Consider the following 20198-nt stretch of genomic DNA (forward strand, 5'->3'; position numbering starts at 1 on the left):
GACCATTTGCAACAGACAGGAGAAGTTGTCTGTGCCATCTGCTCAACAAACAGTCTTCATCATGGCCAAAAACCAAGAATAGATTAAGAAGAAAACAAATCATTTCAATTATGCATATGGAATTAAGTTATGTTTTGGAATGGAGGAGCTAAAAAAATTGGTTATCCCATTTAACTAAGGGATATTTTCCCAACCCCCAAATGGCATGCTATGTTTTGTTTCTTCAAAATTGGAATGATTTTTCACCAAACCATCCATGCTGGTCCTTCTTTTAAAAAGAAAAACTGTTAGCCATACTATCTGTGGCCACAAACACAGAGGAACTATCTCAGTGAGTCAGAAATGTTCAAATCTACTGCCGTTCAATCCAGAACACTGTATGAATTGGGCTTGCCATCTTGGGTGAAGGAAGGATTCCCAGGTATGTTTCTGCAGTAGAAAAAAGCAGGTACTTTGGCACATAATCAACTATATCCTCAGCTCAGTTACACAACTCACTGTTATGAGTAACAGATGCTGGGATCTTGCAATCAGTTTTCATTGGCTGGTTGTTAGTAGCTTGGCTTGAGGTACTTCTGAGAGAAGAATGAAAGTTGGAAGCAGAAATGGTACATTTCAGTTGCCCTCTCATCAGAAGAGGCAGAGACCAAACTTAGCCCAGCACCACTGAAAATACTAAGATCGGAATCAGGACCCTCAGAATAGGAAAGAGACTGGGAGGGCAAGCAGTCCAAAGCAGAAACTGATGATGCAAACAGTATAATAAAAAAAAAAAAATAGCAGTGAATTTTATTGATGGTAGGGACTTCTGTCAGATGCCTAGCCAGCATGCATATCTCATTTCTTCTTTCCCAACAGAGCTTCAGTTTTGTTCAGGCACCCACTTTCCCTCCAGGTAGCCTCAGATTAAGTTGACTGTACCCCTCGAGTCCAGGGTGAGTTCCATTGGTCAAATGCTTCTAACAAGTAATGGGTCAAAACAGGCACGTGACCGAATTCTAGCCAATAAGATATAAGCAGAAGTTTGTTTGTAGGATATCCGCCCTTTTTTTTTTTTTTTTTTTTGCTTCAAATAGAGAGTCTCAGGAGATATATTCCTCTTCCCCAGGACACTGACACATCTAGATATGGTGCCTGGGAATGAGACAGCCATCCTGATACCAGCCTGAGTAAAGCCAACACTTAGGATCACAAAACAGAAATATGGAAAGAACCAGTTCTCAATGACATCACAGAGGAACTAACTTAACCAACTTTGAATACATCTTCTCTTTGAATTTCTGGTTACCTGAGCTGTTATACTTCCTTTCATAAGCCACTCTGAGCTTGAGGTTCAATTACTTACAGCCAAAAACATCTTAAGTTAGGGAATGCTTACTTACTACATGCCAGCCACAGTACTTTGTACCCTACAAGCATTATTTCCCTTAGTTCTTGTGACAATCCTATGAGATAAATGTTATCTCATTCTACATTTGAGGAAACTAAGTCTTGAGGAGAATCAAAATCAGCTGAAAGGGGTGGAGACTAGATTCAAAATTTAAGCAATTCAGTTCCAGAGCCTCACCTTTAACTTCCATGCTATATAATCCAGAAAAGGGAAAGACTTGCTCCAAAGGCACCATAAGTCAATATCATTCAGTAACTGAAACTGAGGCCCAGTGTTCTTTCAGTGCTCATGTGGATGGTGATGATTTCAGAGATCAGGAGCCAGTGTGGTCTCCTCTACCATCCTTTGACCAAGGCATCCCTTCTCACAGGACCCATAGTCTTACTTAAGCGATTGGCTCTTATTTCTAGTTATTGGCTATATTGTCTGGCTCTCTGTGCTCACCTCCCCTTTACCTTCTTCTTCATTCCTGCATTTTTAGCTCATTAATTGACTTTTTGCAGCCACTGAGGAGAGACATGTCATTCTCCTGGAAAACACCCATGGGCAGGGGCAAGATCACTGTCAGAGAAGAGTTCTACCAGCAAAGAAATTGAGCTGCCTGCTGGGGGCATAGAGGATGAGTTGGCAGCTTTCCCATGCTAATTGGTTTTAGTCTTGATTTAACAGGTCTCCCAAGCCAGGTGACAGCTCAATAGTGCCCAGCAGTTCCAGACACAGAAAAAAGATAAATACTCAAAGCTGCTTTATGCAGAGGGTGAGTCACCAGGAGCTCCACCTGGGCTGTCTGTGAGAGAGAAGATAGGTGACAATGACATGACAGACTGACACCAGCACACTAATAAGACAAACAGGAATAAGGAGCCCACCCTCTCATTGTGGGTTTCTGGAACTGGGAAGGCAGTAGGATGCTGTGGTTATGAGTATAGTCTTATAATTAAGCAGATGTGGATCTGACTCCCAGTTCAGTTACTTGCTAGCTAGTGAAAGCTAGTGAAAGCAAAAACGAGGAGGAGGAGGAGAAGGAGGAAGAGAAGGAGAAGGAGAAAGGAGGAGGAAGGAGGAGGAGGAGGAGGAGAACTGGAACTTCTTTGAAACTCAATGTTCTCTTTTAAAAAAAAGTAATGGTAGGATTAGATGTGATGAGCATCATGTCTGGCACACAGTGTATGCTCAGTGTCTTTGAAGAGAATGATACTGGCTGCAAAGATCATGACAATGAAAAATTGAGTGGCTAGAGAACGTGTGTTAATTCTCCTGGTCAAAGTTTCTCCTTCTTAGTAACAACTCCAGACAGGTCCCAGACTTATCTGAAGAGACTCTCTGCTTCTGTTTGTTCCTTGCTCCTGTATTTCTTCACTCCTTAAGGAAAGCACAATTCAGTGCACTTGAACTCTACCCAGACAAATCAACTGGCTCTTCTGTGGCGAGCTACAAAGATGATTTCCTAATGTATCAAGCTGCGTTAATGGTGAACACCCACCTTACCTCAGTAGAACCAATTAGTCAGGCAACATACAGAACTGAAAAGGTGAACCTGTGCAGATATGGTTCATTCCAAGAGGAGATGCTGAAATTCATCTTATCAGATTCATGGTGAAAAGACTCGGGCTATGCTCATTCCAACATCTCCCCAAAGATTCCATTTACATCTGCCAGTGAATGTGGTGTGGTTATTGAGTTGGCCAAAATATACATGTCTTATCTGACATGGTTTTAGAGAAGATTTACACCCGGATTTCTAAGTCTATGGGTTGTAGTAAGACCATGTGCAAACTATCATTTGAGCAATGCGTGGGCGTTATATTTAATTGGCTTACCTACTCATTGTGCTTACAGGTATAAAGCAGAAATATATAGAAGAAGTGATCTAGTGCAGAGTTTTAACAGCTTCACAAGGGTCCTACAGGTGTGGTGGAGGTGCCACCAAGGGTTTGGGGCTCGGGAAGCACTGAAGGCCATAGAACTCTGGGACTCTCACCCCTGACTTCAACCAGAGCATCTATTTCTGATTTCCATATGAGACTTCCATGTAATGTGACTCACAACTTCAAAAAAAAAGTTCGGAAATCACCCCTCTGGTTGAACCTACTCATTTTTCAGGAGAGGAAACTATAGCCCAGAGAAGTCAACTGACTTGCACAAGGTCACACAGCTAGCTACTAATGGAATCTGGACTAGAATTCCAGACTCAGAGATCAGCACATCTGCCTAAGAAAAGCTACTGATGCATTCTTCTTCAAACATACATTTCTAATCTTCATGACTGTCACTATAAATGTCAACAAGAGCTCTGTCACACGCCTACCTGTGAGTGTGTAGTTGTATCTGACACCTTGGGGCTGAGAGGTACAGAGTGCAGGGGTGACATCAGGAAGGCTTTAGGAGAACTAATGCCTGAACAAAGTTTTAAATAATACATATGAGTTTACCAAATGAAAAGGAAAGAAATTGGAGCATTCAGAACATTAAACCTCTTTGACTGAAACCATGTTATAAATATAAGGCATATCGTTCTTACCATGTGTATCAGAGTCCAGTCAGGAAACAGTAAGCACATTAGTATTTCAAATCAGGGGATTTAATCCAAGGAACTAGTTACAAAGTGTTGAAAATACTAAAAGAACAAGAGAAAGATGAGGTAAGCCAAAGACTAGGAAAAAGCAGAAAGCACCTACTTCTCTGAGAACTGGGACGGAGATGAAAAGGTGTCATTATCCAGGTGCAGGAATGTACCAGAGCCTGTGATGGAACCAATAAGGAGGGACCACTGGGCTGGCATGGAGGGGCAGTCCTAAGCTAGTGTGGCTAGCGTCGGAATTGTCAGAGATGCAGTCTCTCCCAAAGATCACATGAGAAACAGAGTGGGGTGGCGGGAGAGGGAGAACCACATGATGCCTTCCCACCTCCCACCATCCAACTTTCTACCAGTGCTTCTCATTGGTTGAACCTACCAAGGGGGCCTGAGATCTCTGGTTTGCAGGGCTCCAGGCCCTGGGCGAACATGGAAGGGCAGAAATGGTGCTGAGAATTAGCAGGAAATAACTAGCATACCATATTTTCTAAATGTAATATTCTTCCCAGAAACTTCCCCAAGGGCTGTGCTTCCCCCTCCCCCACAAACACATATTGACACACTGATGTACCCACAATAGGAATAAGTCTAGAACAACCCAGTAGTAGATATTTATCAAATTTTGTCTGCCCAGCATCTGAAGCCTCTTCCTATTTGGGGGGAATCCCCCACTATATGGAGATGAAACTCTAGATCCTTGGTTTCCCAGCTTTCTTTGTAGCTTGGAGGCAGCACATGACCAAGGCTCTCCCGGTCAGGTGCATCTGCTCCTGGACTTGGAATTAGGAGCTAATGACACAAGGAGGAGAGACATGGAGGTTCCATCCTGATGCAGAAGTAACCACATCTAGGTTCCAAGGGCTGTTCCAAAGGCAACTGTGCCTTTATTAAACTGGTTCTGTCATGTGATTTGGCCCGTAATCTCTAGCTTTCTCACAGTTTTTAGAACTATCCAAATCTTTCCAATAACATCTTGAGTCTAGCACTTGTGGTTGCCCATTGGATTTAAGGAGCTTCCTCTCCTACAATATATAAGAAAAATAGGCAATGGAAGATAAGTAGGCCTTGGCATAGCACCCTGCAGAAGTCCTGAGGGGCTGGGATAGGCTGCCAACCTCTAGCATCGCGAGGTGTGAAAGCGTATCATCCCCATCTATGACCAAGGGAAGAGTCTTTTGCCTTAAGGGCTACGTTCAAAACCCAACAGCAGAGACTGTGTCATCTTCCTGACTTGACCACAAAGATTCACCCTGTCCAGAAAGCTCTCGGCTTTGTTCCATCTCTTGCCCTTTCCCAGGCTAAGCACTGTCAGAAAATTTTGACCTCCTTTGCAACTTCAGAACCGCCAGGCCCCTTGCAATACCAGCCAAGGATCTCCCAGAGGTAGGCTACTTGCTCTGCTCCTCTTAGTCCCAGTTGTTATCTATTAAATTAGTCATCTACTGCTGTATAATAAATCACCTCAAGACTTAGTGGCTTTAAACAATAATAGTCATTTATTGCCTCTCATCATTTCTTGGGGTCAAGAATTCAATCGGGGCACAGTAAGGCTGGCTTATCTCTGCTCCACAATGTTTAGAGGCTTCAGCTAGAAAACTCAAAGGCTGGAGGTCACACCCATATGAGGGCTCATTCACTCATATATGTGGCAGTTTACACTGGCTGTTGACTGGGGGCCTAGCTGGCATGATCTGCTGAAACGCCTCCCACACAAAGCCTCTCCCGGCTTGTGCTTCCTACAACATGGTCACCGGGTTCCAAGCACCAGGCAGAAACTGCATTACTTTCTGTGATCTAACTCTGGAAGTCATGTGGCATCACTTCCACCACATTCTATTGGTCGGACAGTTACTAAGATTCACCGTATTACCAGAGGAAGGAAGAGAGATCCCCCACACACTTTTCAATGGAGGAGTGTCAACGTTATAGCATAAGACAAGTCTGTGGAATAGGAGATATATAGACGCAGCCACCTTGGGAAAATACTTTTCTGCCACAGTCATCTTCAGTAATTCCCAGGTTAAAAGGCCTCTTTGGCTTCATTCTCTTTGGATCATGGAGCAACTCACTCTGCACCTGCTTTTCTAAGTACACCCATTATCAGTGAGTCCAGAACACCCTACACCATCCACCTTCCAAGTAAGGGGCTGCATTCAGTGAGTCCCAGACTGTCTTCTGGATCCTTCTTCTGAAGAAAAACAAATAAATGCAAATGTCATCTCCATAGAGCTCCCTGGGACACAGGGGAACCCAAAGATACTAATTTCAATAACCTCTCAGAGCTATAACCTGCTTTATCGTTCACACTGTGCTTTGCTTGCACAGGCCGATTTAATCAATAAACTCCAAGATGACTTTTCTGATGAGAAAAAGTAAATAAATAAAACTACACAGTGTTAAGTACAAGCGTGGCTTCAAAACTGCTCATGCTACACGTCCCCAGCTTAACTTCTGCCGCCTTGAATTATATTCATGAAGAGCCAGCCCCTCGGGGCCTGATACCTCAGCATGAAATACATTCCACATCCGCAAGCTTGTTGAGGTGGGGAGGAACCAGGTACGAAAGTGGCTTATACAACAGGAAGAGGAGGCCCTGGCAAACCTGAGTTAATGTTCCCAAGCTAAAGATCGAGCAGGAGCTGGATCATTTGGAGGCGAAAAGGCACCAAATAAATTGACTGTGCTTTTAGCCTTCAGGCAAAGCATCAGTGATTCATCGCTGAGAACTTTCATGACACCCTGCTGCAGGCCTGCTCCCTCAGTTCTTCAGCTGGAGCCCAGGCCTGACTCCATGAGACGAGGGCAAAGTGGTGCCAGGGAAGCCAGAATTGGGTACAGACTCTAGACTGCTCAGTGTGGAGAGATTCCAGGCCCCAGTCTTGGTGACGGAGAATCATTGTAGGTTTCTACCCTGAGTAGAATAGGAGTCACTTGCACTTGTCAAAAAGCTGGTTATCGATGCTGAATTTTGAAATGGTAAATAAACATAATAGCTATCCTTTCAAGATGCTTGGTTTGAACTCTGACCTTGGTAGGTATTATAAGAGTGCTTCCACAAGAATGCTTGCTGTAATCCCCAGCTCTTGTATCAATTCCCCAAAGATTAATGACACTAACCTGTTTTAAGTGATCAAGTGTGTCCTTGGAATCCTCAAAGTGTCTCTCCTGATTCAGATGAAAGGTGTGAGGTCAGGGAAGAGAGGAAACATCCCACCAACTATTGTTCAATGGGTGTGGAAGCTTAGAAAGGAAGGGTAGGCCCACGAGAGTCCCTGATTTCATGGGGTTTGGAAACAGTGTGATTGAAACCAATTGCAAGCTAAAGAGTATGCCGTGTCCTCTGCCAAATCCATTCTTGTTTTATGATGTGATCAGCTCAGGGTAACACACTCATCAGCTGTACTCTGCTGGAATCTCAAATGTAACAACGCCCTCGACAAAATTCTCAAGGAAAGAGAGTACTGCCCAGCACAGGGCAGAACAAGCATCTTGGTTCTCCGAGTCACCAAGACAGAAAGATGGCAGGATCATCGTTCACATTCAATGGGATAACATGTGAGAGTGCCTCACTCAGTGCCTGGCACACCGAAATCTGAGAGTTCCCTTCTGTAATAATGAAAAAGCTCATGTAACCGAACTCTGTTCAGGTCCCAAATAATTATTTACAAAAAATAGGACAATTTGGAATTCGCCTGCATTTTTTTCCTTTCATTTTTTTTTTCTCCCCAGCAACCCTTGAGGCCAACTAGCAATGGCTTTATTATCTCTACACAGCTGAGGAGGAAATCAAGCTCAGACAATCATCGGAGGAACCCAAAATCACACATCAAGGAGATGGCAGGGCTGGGATGGAAGTGAAGCTTTTTGGACTCCAGGGGCTATTTCCCTGGGCTCCTCTGCCTCCCTCACTTTGGATTTGGCTATGTCTTGGACCAGCCCCACCCATGGAGGGAGCAGGTAGTCATTTAAGCACAGTGATTTTTTTTTAATTTCTCTGCCATAAAAACTGCCTTCTCCAATGACCTTGCAAGGTTCCTGAAATCCTTGTCCACCTCTCTTCAGGGTCAAAGGCCAATAAGCTGACCCATCTGAGTCTTCAAAAGAGCCCAGGCCTGTCCCTGTTGGTGAACATTTGAGTCAAGATTTTGCTTCTGGACTCCCAATGCCTTCATCTATAAAATTAAGAGTCTAGTCACATGATCTTCAAAGTCTTCTGCTGGGACATTGTCTGTCACTCTGATCTGAGCAGACATCTAAGGCGTTTGGCCACCTCTTCCTTGTTCACTTATAAAAGGCTCAATAGCAGGATAAGGACAAGGGGCACTGGCGCCTAACAAGAAATGTTCCAGCCAGAGGCTGGCACAACTCCCTGTTCTAATGCCATCGAGCTAATAACGCTCGCCAACCCTCCCTGTTCCCTCCCTCGCACCCTTCTCTCCTCACTCTGCCTGGCTAGGCTGGCAAGCCCTGGGCAACGCTGCTCTGTGGTGTCTCCCCTGGTTCTGCCCGATTCCACTTCAAGAAACCAATTGTGCTGGTGTCTGTGGCCATGTCCACTGTGCATGGCTGCTCCTGCATTGCCACTGAGAACCACTGAAAGATGGCCCCTCCTGACCCCTGGTGTCACCATAACCCCACTGGGGGGCAGGAAGGAGAGAGGAGAGATTGACTTCCAAGATAGCCATAGACATTAAGGACAGAGAGAATTATCCCCCTGGACTACAACATCTGATTTCCAGGAAGGGCGCGTGTGCGCGCGCGCTCGTGTGTGTGTGTGTGTGTGTGTAATGAAACCGATAAACATCTAATTCTCAGTAATACTCAGAAATTTACACCTTTGACTTATGTTCTAATCTAAGGGTTAGACCGAGAATATATACAGATGTTAGGGTTGTTAGCACATCAAACATATGTTTATAGATTCCAACAAGGTGATTTTTTAGTATTTTATTATTTAAAATTACCAACTATTGACCATTTGCAAGATGCCAGTCACTATCTAAGGACTTTACTTGTGTTATTTAATACTTAAGACATTCTATGATGTTATCATGGCAGTACTGACTATTTGTTTGAAAGTGTTCTCGCTGTCTAATACTAAGCTAAGGTAGAGGTTTGGAGGCAGGTCATTCTGAGGACAGATTTGAGCTACTCACTTGAGTACAGGAAGGCAAATAGATTTTCACTCAAGTGCCAGCTACAAGTGGAAGTTGATGGGAACATAGAAGGTTCAGTTGAGAAAAATTCTGAGATTAAGTCTGAGCTTAGTGGGAAAGAGTGATATGATTGACAGGCAATGCCAGTCATGGGTCCTGGAGGGAAAAGTATCACTAATTATGACAAGAATTTCCATTCCTGTTAAACAACAAATTCCAGATCCACCCTCCCGTGCAGGACTCTTATTTACATCCATACAGATTGTGCTCTACATAACTCTAGATGGTGCCACTTATACGGATTTTGCTGTAAATGGAACCTCCTTGAATTGTGCAGTCTGTAACCTGCACAACTGTACCCAGCATCCTTCCTCCTATATAACCCCTCACAGAAGTGAAAGCTGAGGTAGGAGATAATGACCTGGCTGTACAGGTGAGTCTTTAAAGGGTAGGTGCTTTAGTGTAAAGAGCTCCAAGTGGGAAGTAATGAGCCCCTTGGCCCTGCTCTATTTGCTGTGAGTCCTGGGGAAGGCTCTTTACCTTTCTGGGGCTTCGGTTTTACAACTTAAGGAATGAGCTGTTTAGACCACAGAGTTCCCTAAATTCCTGCCAAATGTGTACATAGTAAGCTTCGTTGTTGATTATGTCATCCAACGCCTCCTCCCCCTCCTGTGACAGCATAGCCCAGTTTTGTTTGAGAGAGCTTCCCAGCCCCCACTCTCAACTTTTAAGCTTTACTCCAGGCATAAGCATATGACTAAGCTAAACCAAGCAGTGCATCTCATCTACTCCTAACCTCCAGCCACAGTGACTGTTTCAGAGTTGAACCTGTAGCCCAAACAGGGCCAACGAAACTCAAATACAGGGATTTTTCTAAAGCTAGCATAGAAGTGGCTTCCTCTCTGCTGCTGGATGTAAACTTGGGAAGATGTCGCCCCAAGAGTGTTGGCAGTCATTTGGGGGAGCATGAAGGTAAATCCTGATTTAAAACAGAGCCCTTACCAAAGAAGCAAAATCAAAGATAGAGAGATCGCATCCCAGTTGTACTGTTTGAGTCCTATACCAAGCTTTACCTGAACCCAGACATTCTCTGATATGAACTGATGAATTCCTTTTGCTTAAGTAGTCTAATGCGGACTTTCCACTCAAAGAATCCTCACTGAAAAAGGTATGAATTTAGTGAGATTGAGAAAGTGAATCTAACTCTGGACAAAACTGGTCTTGGTATCACTGACAAGAGCCCAATCTAAATGAGACATCGGCGTGATACGGAGTGGTTTTCTAGGCAAACTAAGGCTCTTCTCTCCTCTATCCCACTTCGGATCCTTATGTGCTCCATGGTGAATACCTATGAGTGACCTGTTGGAACTTATTGGTGGAGCAGGAGCCATGGAAGAGTTGATTCTTTACCAGAAATAGCCCCTGAGAACTAGAGGGGGTGGGTAATGGGAGAGAGAGTGAGGGAGAGTTGTCTTGACTTCTGTCTCTCTCCTTCCTGCCATGCCCCCTACTGATCAACCCTACGAGTAAGGGGTTACCCTCCAGACATTTAGAGCGGCACAGGGGAAGTCATGGAAGGGATCTGGGACAGACAGGCCAAGGACCAGGGCTAGGTGCCTTCATGAGGGCTATTAATTCCTTCTAAAATTCACGTCTGCCCTCAAATAATGAGCGTTTGACTCTACCATGATGGTCGCAAGACTGTGCATTGGTTTGAGAACAATATCGAAAGAGGAAAAAAATAGTTTTAATTGACTTATTAAAACAAGCTTATTGCCTCCTGAGGCGATTACTTGGAAGGGGAAAACCTATATATGGATATATTGGTATTATTTTTAAGTAGGCACATTAATGTAGAATTATTCATTACGTAAATGTGTTTGTTATTCCAACAAGCTGCCAAGGTGTGGAACAAAAGTTAGCTCATTCACTCTCAGCAAGGACCCAGTGAAATCTTGTTTTTCCCTTTTATGCCTTAGAGCAGCGTACTCGACTTCCTCAGAGGGAAAAGTAAAGGGATTTCTCAGCTGGTGCACCCCCCTCCTGCCTCCAGCACCAGCCAAATAGGATATTTTAAAAATAAAGACTTGCTAAATACCATCATGAACTAATGAACCTGCTTTAAATGTAATTTCAATTTGGTATCATTCAACTTTCTTAAAATCAACCAGATGGAACCTTGAGGAGAAACCCAACACCTTTCTCAAAGCTTCTTGAGGGATTTCTTGTGCTTTGTAGCTGTCCTCGGCACCTAGTGGACGCCGAAAGAATGAAGCGAAGTGAAGGCAAACCCTTTCAAATACTAATGACTGATATGCCCGCTCCTAGTGCCCTCCCACACTTTAACATCCCACCCTGATGATACTTTCTTGTTCCATGACCTGTCTCCCTGCCTCGTCAATAGCACTGTTGATGGCAGAGTCTGTGTTTTTCCTATGTTTGCACTTCCTGAACAATCTAGCACAGCCTAGCACAAAGCTCCACTCACGTTCATGCAATAAATAAAGGAGCAGATGGAATAGGGCCTCAGTGTCTCCATCTATAAAATGGGAGCCTCGAATATCTGCCTTTTTAACAGTCTGTGTGATGCAGCAATTCCTCTTGATGTCTCTGCTTGTGGGAGGTGAAAAGGGTGAGGGGTTTCCTTCCTTCTGTGCCACCCACGGGCATCTGTTCCCCTCCTGATGAGTCATCTGGGAGCCAGACATCATCGCGATGTCTCGGACAAAACATGTCAGGTACTTGCTCGGGAGCAGCAGGGCCATAAATCTGTGCCACGTCCCCTGTGGTTACCTAGGGAACACTGGGGCACAGCCAGGAAGGGGGGCACTGCAGACATGAAGGGCTCTGGCCAGTGTCCCAGCCTTCTCAGTGACAGTCCAGCAGGTGATTCCCACTCTCTCGTTTGAAACCAGTACCCTGTCCTCTGCAAAGGGCAAGATGGCCCCCAGCCAGGAGGCCCTGAAAAGAACTGAGATCCACCTACCAAATGTTCAAAGAGCCAAAAGGTACCAGTTAGCAAAATGACTGTGACAGGAATCAGGGCAGCTGGAATTAGGTCTTGCATTTTATTCCTGGAATTGGGTCCTGTGTGCATGTGTGTATCTGTGTGTGCGCGTGCGCGTGTGTGCACGTGTGTGCGCACGCACACACGCGTGCTCACACACGTGCATGCGTGTACAGTCTAGAAAACATTTGCCAAAACATTTAGTGATGCTCTCTCTGGATAGTAGAATAAAGAGTGGTTTCCCTTTTGTTTTCTATACTTTCCGTAGCTTCCCCAAAGCACAATTTCCTTTGATAATTTTTTAAAAGCTCTTTTCATTTGTTTACTGATTAAATATTATAAATAATATATAGTTATATTAAGTATTTTTATTTTTAAGAGTATTGGGCTGAATATTACAGGCCTTAGTCCTGGTTCTGGCTTGAGCAATCATGGTCAATGACTTATCTGGCCTCAGTTTCCCCATCTGTGAAATGATGGAAGGGCTATGCAATCTCTGCAGTCCCTCGGATTCTGAATGTCTTTCTCCCGTGTACACACAACAAGTAAAAAGGTGTAGATCAGCTGGGTCCTAGGGGACCCCTTGAATGCAAAGAGAGTAATTGTGTTTAAATAGAAATCAATTCTAATGCAAATGGGTACATTTATGGAGGTGAGAAAGTTTCTTCACAAGTTGAATATGCTCCCCAGAGCCACAAAGAGAGTACCCCTCATTAGTGGAGACCAGCTCACCTACTCCAGCCACGAAAAATCTCTCCCTCCATTATTGGGAAGAAGAATTAACATGACTAAGTGGGCCTACTATGTGTCAGACCAATACAAAGTGCATTATACACAGAGTCTAATTTAAACTCATAGCATTTATGGTTACCATCATTTGTCTGGCAAGCAATAAAGTCTCTAGAAGTGTTATTGCCACATTGTTATTAAATACAAATTCATGACACCTTCCCATAAAGATCCTTGAGAGGAAAAACATTCTTTATTCATCTTTGTATGTCCCTCCGACGCTAATACAGGGCTCAAAACCTTTGGCTGATTAGAATCCTTCTCCTATCGTCAGTGCTTCTTGAGTTCCATAGATGTTGATCAAAAGTTTCTCCAGCTCACTGAAGCACACACCTTCAGCTAAAAAATTGATGAGCTCGGTTCAAATTAAAGGGGAGGAGGAGGGACAACAGATTAGGTCACTATCCATTGCTGGCAGAAAGCCATCACTTTGAAGAGTTGTCCTAACATTTGTGGGGCCCTCAGGAAATAGGACATCAGGCTGGTTGACTTTGACCAGGAACAGGAGGTTAGAAAAGATCAGGATTTAGAGGTGGCTGGAGGCAACGTGAGGACATTGGGACCCTGGGCAGGGTTTAGTGTTGAAAGGATTGGAGGGTTGCATAGAAGAGAATGGATCCCCAACATAAAATTCACTGCAAAACTAGAAAGACTATAGAAATAGAGAGCCAAACTTACAAACAATATCAAAGAAAGCAAACCTTCTCCTACATAATTTTGCCCTACAGGAAGCTCTGGATTCAGTAATGGGATGGGCAGTTGGGATAAAACAGCCAAAAAAAAAAAAAGACAAAAAATAAATAAATAAACCTCTAGAAAGAGAAAAATCATTGAAAGACAAATGTTTCACAAATTCTGCTTTATTTTGACTTTCAGTTATGGCTGAAATCAACCTGCCCTGTTCTTTCATTTGTTCATTTACTCATTCATACACTTACTATCTGATAAATATTTATTGAGCACCTACTACCTATCCATCAGATACTGTGCTAGGCCCTTGGATGAGCAAAAAGAAACCTAATCTCTACTCTCATTGAGCCTGAATTCTAGGGAGGGAGGCAGATATTGACCCAATAATCGTGTGGGGCTGTGTAACTAAGAGCCGAGCCGGGGTGAATGCTGTGAAGAAGGGTGTGGTTTTCTGAGACCAGAGTTAACAGGAACCTCACCTAGCCTGAGGTGAGACGGAGCGGATTGTCTTCCCTGAGGAAATGACCCCTGATTTGAGGTGTAAAGAACCAGTAGGCCCCTGGCAAGGAATAAGCCACAGAAGTGAAGGCCAAAGTCATTTTTAATGCATCCAGCTGAGGCAAGACTAACAGAATTGGTCATCAGAAAACCCGGGTTTAAGACCTAGACCTTACAAGAACCCTGTCTATGAGACATTTGGCCAAATCATCTAGATTTTCTGGGCCTCCATTTGATGATCTATAAAATGAGTGCAATGGACTAAAATGATGTTCCTCAAAATATGGTCTGCCAGTCTTCTGCAGCAGAATCATTTGGGTGACTTGTGAAAAAGACAAATTCCTCACCCTCACTTTAGACCTACTGGATTAAAATATCTGGGGTTGGGACCCAGGAATCTGCATTTTAAGGGCTCCCTCTAGGGTGCTCATTCCCAGAGAAGTTTAGACATCTCTGGCTGTGTAGGCAAATCTTTGCCTGTTCAGCGACTCCATATTTCATCCTTCCTAAATTCCTAGGCTCCCAAGGTAGCAGCACCAAGAAGGGGTAAAGTGGCAGTCCCCCAGATTGAGCGAAGGAACGTTCTTAAGTTTTCAGGTGACAGCAAAGGACTGAACTTTCACACCTAGAGCTGGTTCAGCTATTTTTGGGACAAATTCCCCAGCTTGAGAGAAAATACTTCCAAACTGAGTACTTTTTTTTTCACTTCTCCACTCAGCCCCTGGAATTTAATTGAAAATCTATATGTCTGTTTCCTGCCCTTTCCCCTCCTTCTCTTCACCTTCTCATGGATCTGGACCTCTCTACAGTATTGAGGGCAGGTGGAGGTTCTCAGGTGCCCCGCTTCCTTCCCTGTCTTTCTAGGGCATGAATGGTCGGCCTCTGATGCGATGGTTTATAGTCTATGAGCCTCTTTAGTATGATTCACAAGGAAAATTCCTGTTGCCACTAATTATACCAGTGGCCGAGAATTAGAGGCTGAGAGCCCACTACCTGCCTCCCAGACCAAGCTGCTTCCCTTGCCCTCTGCACAGTGAGCTCACAGGGCCCACAACCCACCATGGCCCACTCCCCAAGCCCACCAACACCCACTCTGGCTTAGCCTCCAACCTCACTAGGAATTGTCTGCATGAAGAAACATTTCCAGCAAGCCCTGGGCTCTCTGGGTGTGGTAGAGCCAATTTCAGAAGTTGCATCTCAAAGGCCACATATATTACTTCTGCCTACCTGATAGGATTCTTGTGTTAAAACGAGATAGTGCATGCAAAACACAAGCCTAGCACACAGTAAGTTCTCAACAAATGTCAGCTACTGTTATTTGTATCATTGTCATTTTCTTAGCCACTGTTTGTTTAGGGCTATTTATATCAGAAAGAAAGAATGAATGAAAGAAAGAAAGAAAGAAAGAAAGAAAGAAAGAAAGAAAAGAAAGAAAGAAAGAAAAGAAAGAAAGAGAGAGAGAGAGAGAGAGAGAGAGAGAGAGAGAGGGAGGGAGGGAGGAGGAGGGAGGAGGAGGAGAGAGGGAAGGAGAAGAAGGAAGAAGGAAGGAAGAAGGAAGAAGGAAGGAAGGAAGGAAGGAAGGAAGGAAGGAAGGAAGGAAGGAATCAGTTACTTCAATTGGCAAGTAAAGGGCTAGAAGATTCATCAAGAGATCAAATAGGAAAGTCTTTACCGTAAAACTCCAGATACTGAGAAATCTGTTCTATGTTTTTCTGATTTTACAAAATATCAACAATAACACATTTATTGAGAGATTTCTAGGTGCCAAAGTCCCATGTAATCCTGACAACAACTCAATGAAGTAAATATTATTAAAATATCTGTTATGTAGATAAACAGACAGAAGCACAAAGCTAGACAGTGCCAAGAACTACAATTTGATCTGATGTTTAATAAGCTACTTCCTTAGGTCTGACTGGTGTCTCTCATGCTGTCTCTGGAGTCTATATCTGCTTCTCTGTCTCTCTCTCTCTGAGATAGACAAACAACAGTCGATTACCATCATGGAATCAATAACCTTGGCAATCCTTAAAAACAGTTATCAGACCAGGTCTCCCATTCTTCTTCTTGAAAGAGATGGGACTCGAGGCTGACAGCAGCCCTTGAGTTTTCCAGGCAGCGGTTAGGAGAAAGGATGTAACCCTCGGACCCCACCCCTGAGAAGGGCCTATGTTTGCGCTGTGCAGTAGCACACGGCCCAAAACAACTTCTGCCTCTCTGAATCTATGTCCCTAGCCCGCTGAGGTTTTGCCCAAAAATTCCTGTAGTTTTGTTTAGCAGCGAGGTCAGCCTGAAGCCAAATTTGGGTAATTTGGGAGGTGAAAAGTATCAGTTTTGAGTCAAACTGTCTCTGTTCTAATCTCATCTCTGGATAACCTGGGACAGGTTAGTTAATCTCTCTTATCCTCATCTCCTCGCCTGCAAATTGGAGCCAACGACGTCTTCCACAAAAGTGCTGTTTGGAGAATTAAATGAGACTATGCCTGTGAATTAGTTTAGCGTAGTACCTGGTCCATAACTGCTCTCAGTCATGGCTAATTAAAATGTGGCTACAGGAAGAAGGCAGTGCCCACCTGTCGGTGGGCAGCACTCTGAAGGGCAGGGGAGATATTTGGAGGCCTCTCTAGGACCGTTATACCAGGTTGCTCCTGTCCGGAAGCTTCCACACAACCTTCCTATACCCAACCCCCGAGCACTTACCAGAGCAGTGCCACAAGAGGCAGAAAAACCAAGGCTCCTCCTCCTGCTCTTTTCGACTTTTCGGGACTCCCAGGCAACCTTCCAAATCTGTCTCTCTAGCATCCAGGAAACAGCTGAAAAACGCCGGGCATTTCCTGTTCCAGCATTCCTCGGCACACGGTGGAGATGGGCAAAGAAAAACACCTCCTTCTCACCCTCCTCCCTCCTTTGCCATGTCCATGGGCCCCAAAGTGATGCTACACAATGTTTCCCAAGCATGCTCACCCCATCCCAGGCCCTACCCTGTCACCTCTACCAGAGAATGAGACAAGATGGCAGAACCCATCTTGGAGAGGTCTGCCCTCTCCAAAGCTGGGCTCTATCCTTATCCAGATACAATTTTTAGATATCCTCAAGGAAAAGGCTTCCCACCACTTCCTTCAGGCCTTTTTGAATTTAGTGGCCACCACGAGTGAAACACCCCGCGCCCCCAAAAGGGTTTGGTTCAGAGAGCACAAGAGAAGAAGAAGGATGGAGAAATTTGAGACCTATGTCATGTATTTAATGCTTCCTTATTTAACTCGCATCCCTGTTCAATGTCAGACACAATCCTCCATGCATCCCCAGATTTCCTTTCTTCGTCTTAGACCGCAAACTCTGGGGGACAAGAAAGGCTGACGTCCATTCACTTTATCCAGATCAAGTTCTGCTCCATGATGAATGGGAAAACGCCGGATGAGTTCTGTTGCCCAAGACTGAAAGAGGTTACACGGAGACAGAGTTAGCAAGAGAGAGGCCCAGCGAACAAAAATAAGAAGAAATAGCATGATCAGTTCATCAAAGGGCCTTGGCACCGAAGAAGCCTCTGTAAGGAATTCAGAAAAAGTGCGGAGTAAAGGAACACATCCACAGTTTTCAGTAGGTTCTCAATAAGGTCTAGAGCCAGAAAAGTTGAAGGACCACTGGTAAGAGGTAGCCCTTCCCCTTATGAAATTTGGAGTGGGCAGGATAAGATTAATGCATGTAAAATCACAGAGGACATCGATACAATAGTAGCCATTCGGGATTGTGTGTTTTATGAGCCAGGTCCCAGCCAAAACATTCCAGACTATAGCTCCTTTTATTCTCACAACCACCTAATAAGTACATTATCTCAAGAAATAAAAAAGCGTTATCCCCAGGTCTAAGATGAAAAAATGGATTCTGAAAGAGTTTATGTAGCTCGTCCAAGGTCACACATCTGGTCCACAAAAGCTGGAATTCAAACTCAGAGCCTGCACCAGGCTGCAAAAACAGATGACAGCAGAGGTAAAAAAAATTAAAAAAAAAATTTTTAAAAAGTCATAGGAGTAGAATCAAATCCCCAGGCTACCTACTCTGTGTCTGCCTTAGGCAAATCCCTTCCCCTTTCTGAGCCTTTGTGTCCCACACGTAATTTAGAGGAATGAGCTAGATCAACAGCCAACAAAGATTTCTACGAAGGGTCAAAGATCAAATATTTTAGGCTTTGCAGGGCACACAGTCTCTGTTGCTGCTACTCAACTCTGCCACAGTAGTGTAAAAGTACCCACAGACAGTGCGAAAGCAAATGGGCATGGCTGTGTTCCAGTAAAACTTTATTTACAAAAATGGGCACAAGGTTGGATTCGTTACAAGGCTGTAGTTTGCTGACCCCTGGCCTAGATGATCTCTAGGGCCCTTCTGATTCTGACACTTCTCAAGTCCACCATCCTAACTGTAGCAGTGGAGCCTTGAGAAGTCAGCTGTAAGGAGCCTCTTGCAGTAGTTTTGTTTCATTATGTTTTACTTTAACCTTTAATGGTTATAACAAATGTGATTAGAAAGCAGATTCTGGCAGTGGCAATACCAGGGCAGCTTGGGAGAGCTTTAGCACCAGTAAAACCTCCATCAGCTCCCGGCCCTCAGGTTTTGATATAGACGATGACATCTGTCTTGGGGAGAGCACAGTGCAAACACAGCTGCGCACCCACCTTCAAACCAGAGACCCTTTCTAGATAAATGTTGGGGTCACCACAGATTCCTGGGCAAAGTGATGAGCAAAGCCCACAGACATAAAGGGACAGCGAGAGTCATTCCAGAAAATGGCACATGTTGCCCACCCCCGACCCCAGCAGCCCTGGACCCTGCATCACCTCAGGCTGGTGTTGGCAACCTGTTTACTTGTCCCACCAGAGGAGCTGCTGGGGCCTGGGGGAGAATGGACCTGGCCTCCAGTTCAGAGTCAGTATGTTTTCCCATTCCACACAGCCATGCCCTGTGCCCTCACCCCCCAACCCCCAGTTCAGGGCTCTTCCCGAACATGCGATGTGAATTCAGCCCCTGGATGACTTGGCAATTAATCTTCACCAGCCTCCTGCAAAGGGCCGCTCCTGAGTTTTCTGCCTTACCGGAAAATGCTGTGCTACAGGAATTTCTGGGCTGGGGGAATCCGTGCTCAGCAAAGATTGACAAATTGTAATTACCAGAGAGAAAAGCAGATTTGCCCAGAGAGAGCTGAGATCCCTCGCTCCTGGGAGCTTCTGACCTGCTGCCTTTGGAGGCAGAGGAAATGGCTCTGCTGAAACTAGTGTCCCATGCCCAAAAGAAAGGGTACGTCTCATAGCTCCCACCTCGGCTACCACAGGGCAGAAATTCTCCTTCAAGTCCCCAGAGACTCCTCATGAAGCGGATGCCTCCCACCTCCAATTCTTTTTTCATTTCTAGCCTCATTCACTGGGTGCTTTGTATTCCAGCTGTGCCAGCTGCTAGCCCTGTGGCCTTGGGCAACCACTCTGTGCCTTAGTTTCCTCATCTATAAAATGTCAATAAAAATAGCATCCATCTCATAATATTATCAGGATTAAATCAGATAATGTCCATAAGACATTTTGGGCACAATGCCTAGCACCTAGTCAGCACTTAATAACACTGATATTATTACTATAGTATTATTACTACTACTCTGTGCTAGGCACTTTATACACATGATTGCATTTAATCCTCACCTCAGCCCTATGAGGCAAGGACTATTATCGTCTTCATTTTACAGATGAGAAAACTGGGGCTCAGATTGATTGGGTGACTTGCCCAAGGATGCACAGCTAATAAATTAATGAAACTGGGACATAAACCCAGGTCTGTTTGATGCCAGAGTTTAGGCTTTAAATCACTTTGCTATCCTGGGCCAAGGTCACATTAGTAGCTATTAAACGAGCAAAGCAGGATTAGAATCCAAGTCGGCTCTCAAATCCTTGGTAGACGGTTCAGCACCCAGCACCTGGCCTGACCTGCGGGATCCTCTGCGGTACCTTCCTGCCCAGAGGGCTCTGCCTTCCATCCCCTCCCTGACCTCTGCCTCGCTCAGGAACCTGATCACATTCTGTCTTGTGCTGTAATTTCCTTTAGGGCGAACAC

The 20198-nt window shown here is 44.6% G+C and overlaps 1 protein-coding gene and 1 long non-coding RNA gene across 4 annotated transcripts in view; one reads left to right on the forward strand and one right to left on the reverse strand.

The window, feature by feature from the left end:
- The window catches only part of LOC120614277 (uncharacterized), a 34656-nt gene extending 17397 nt beyond the window's left edge, over positions 1-17259 (reverse strand). The window contains exons 1-2 of one of the 2 annotated variants that reach the window (XR_005655928.1): positions 16806-17259; positions 3912-4007 (exon numbers count right to left, since the gene is read on the reverse strand). This is a non-coding gene — a long non-coding RNA (uncharacterized LOC120614277). The remainder of the gene's footprint in view (positions 1-3911; positions 4008-16805) is intronic. The other variant, XR_005655927.1, reaches the window with a different exon arrangement.
- The window catches only part of ADRA1B (adrenoceptor alpha 1B), an 84552-nt gene that overhangs the window by 17280 nt on the left and 47074 nt on the right, over positions 1-20198 (forward strand). The window lies entirely within an intron of this gene.

This window comes from Pteropus medius, unplaced genomic scaffold (assembly GCF_902729225.1).
Source record: "Pteropus medius unplaced genomic scaffold, Ma_sr-lr_union100, whole genome shotgun sequence".
Lineage (NCBI taxonomy): Eukaryota > Metazoa > Chordata > Mammalia > Chiroptera > Pteropodidae > Pteropus > Pteropus medius.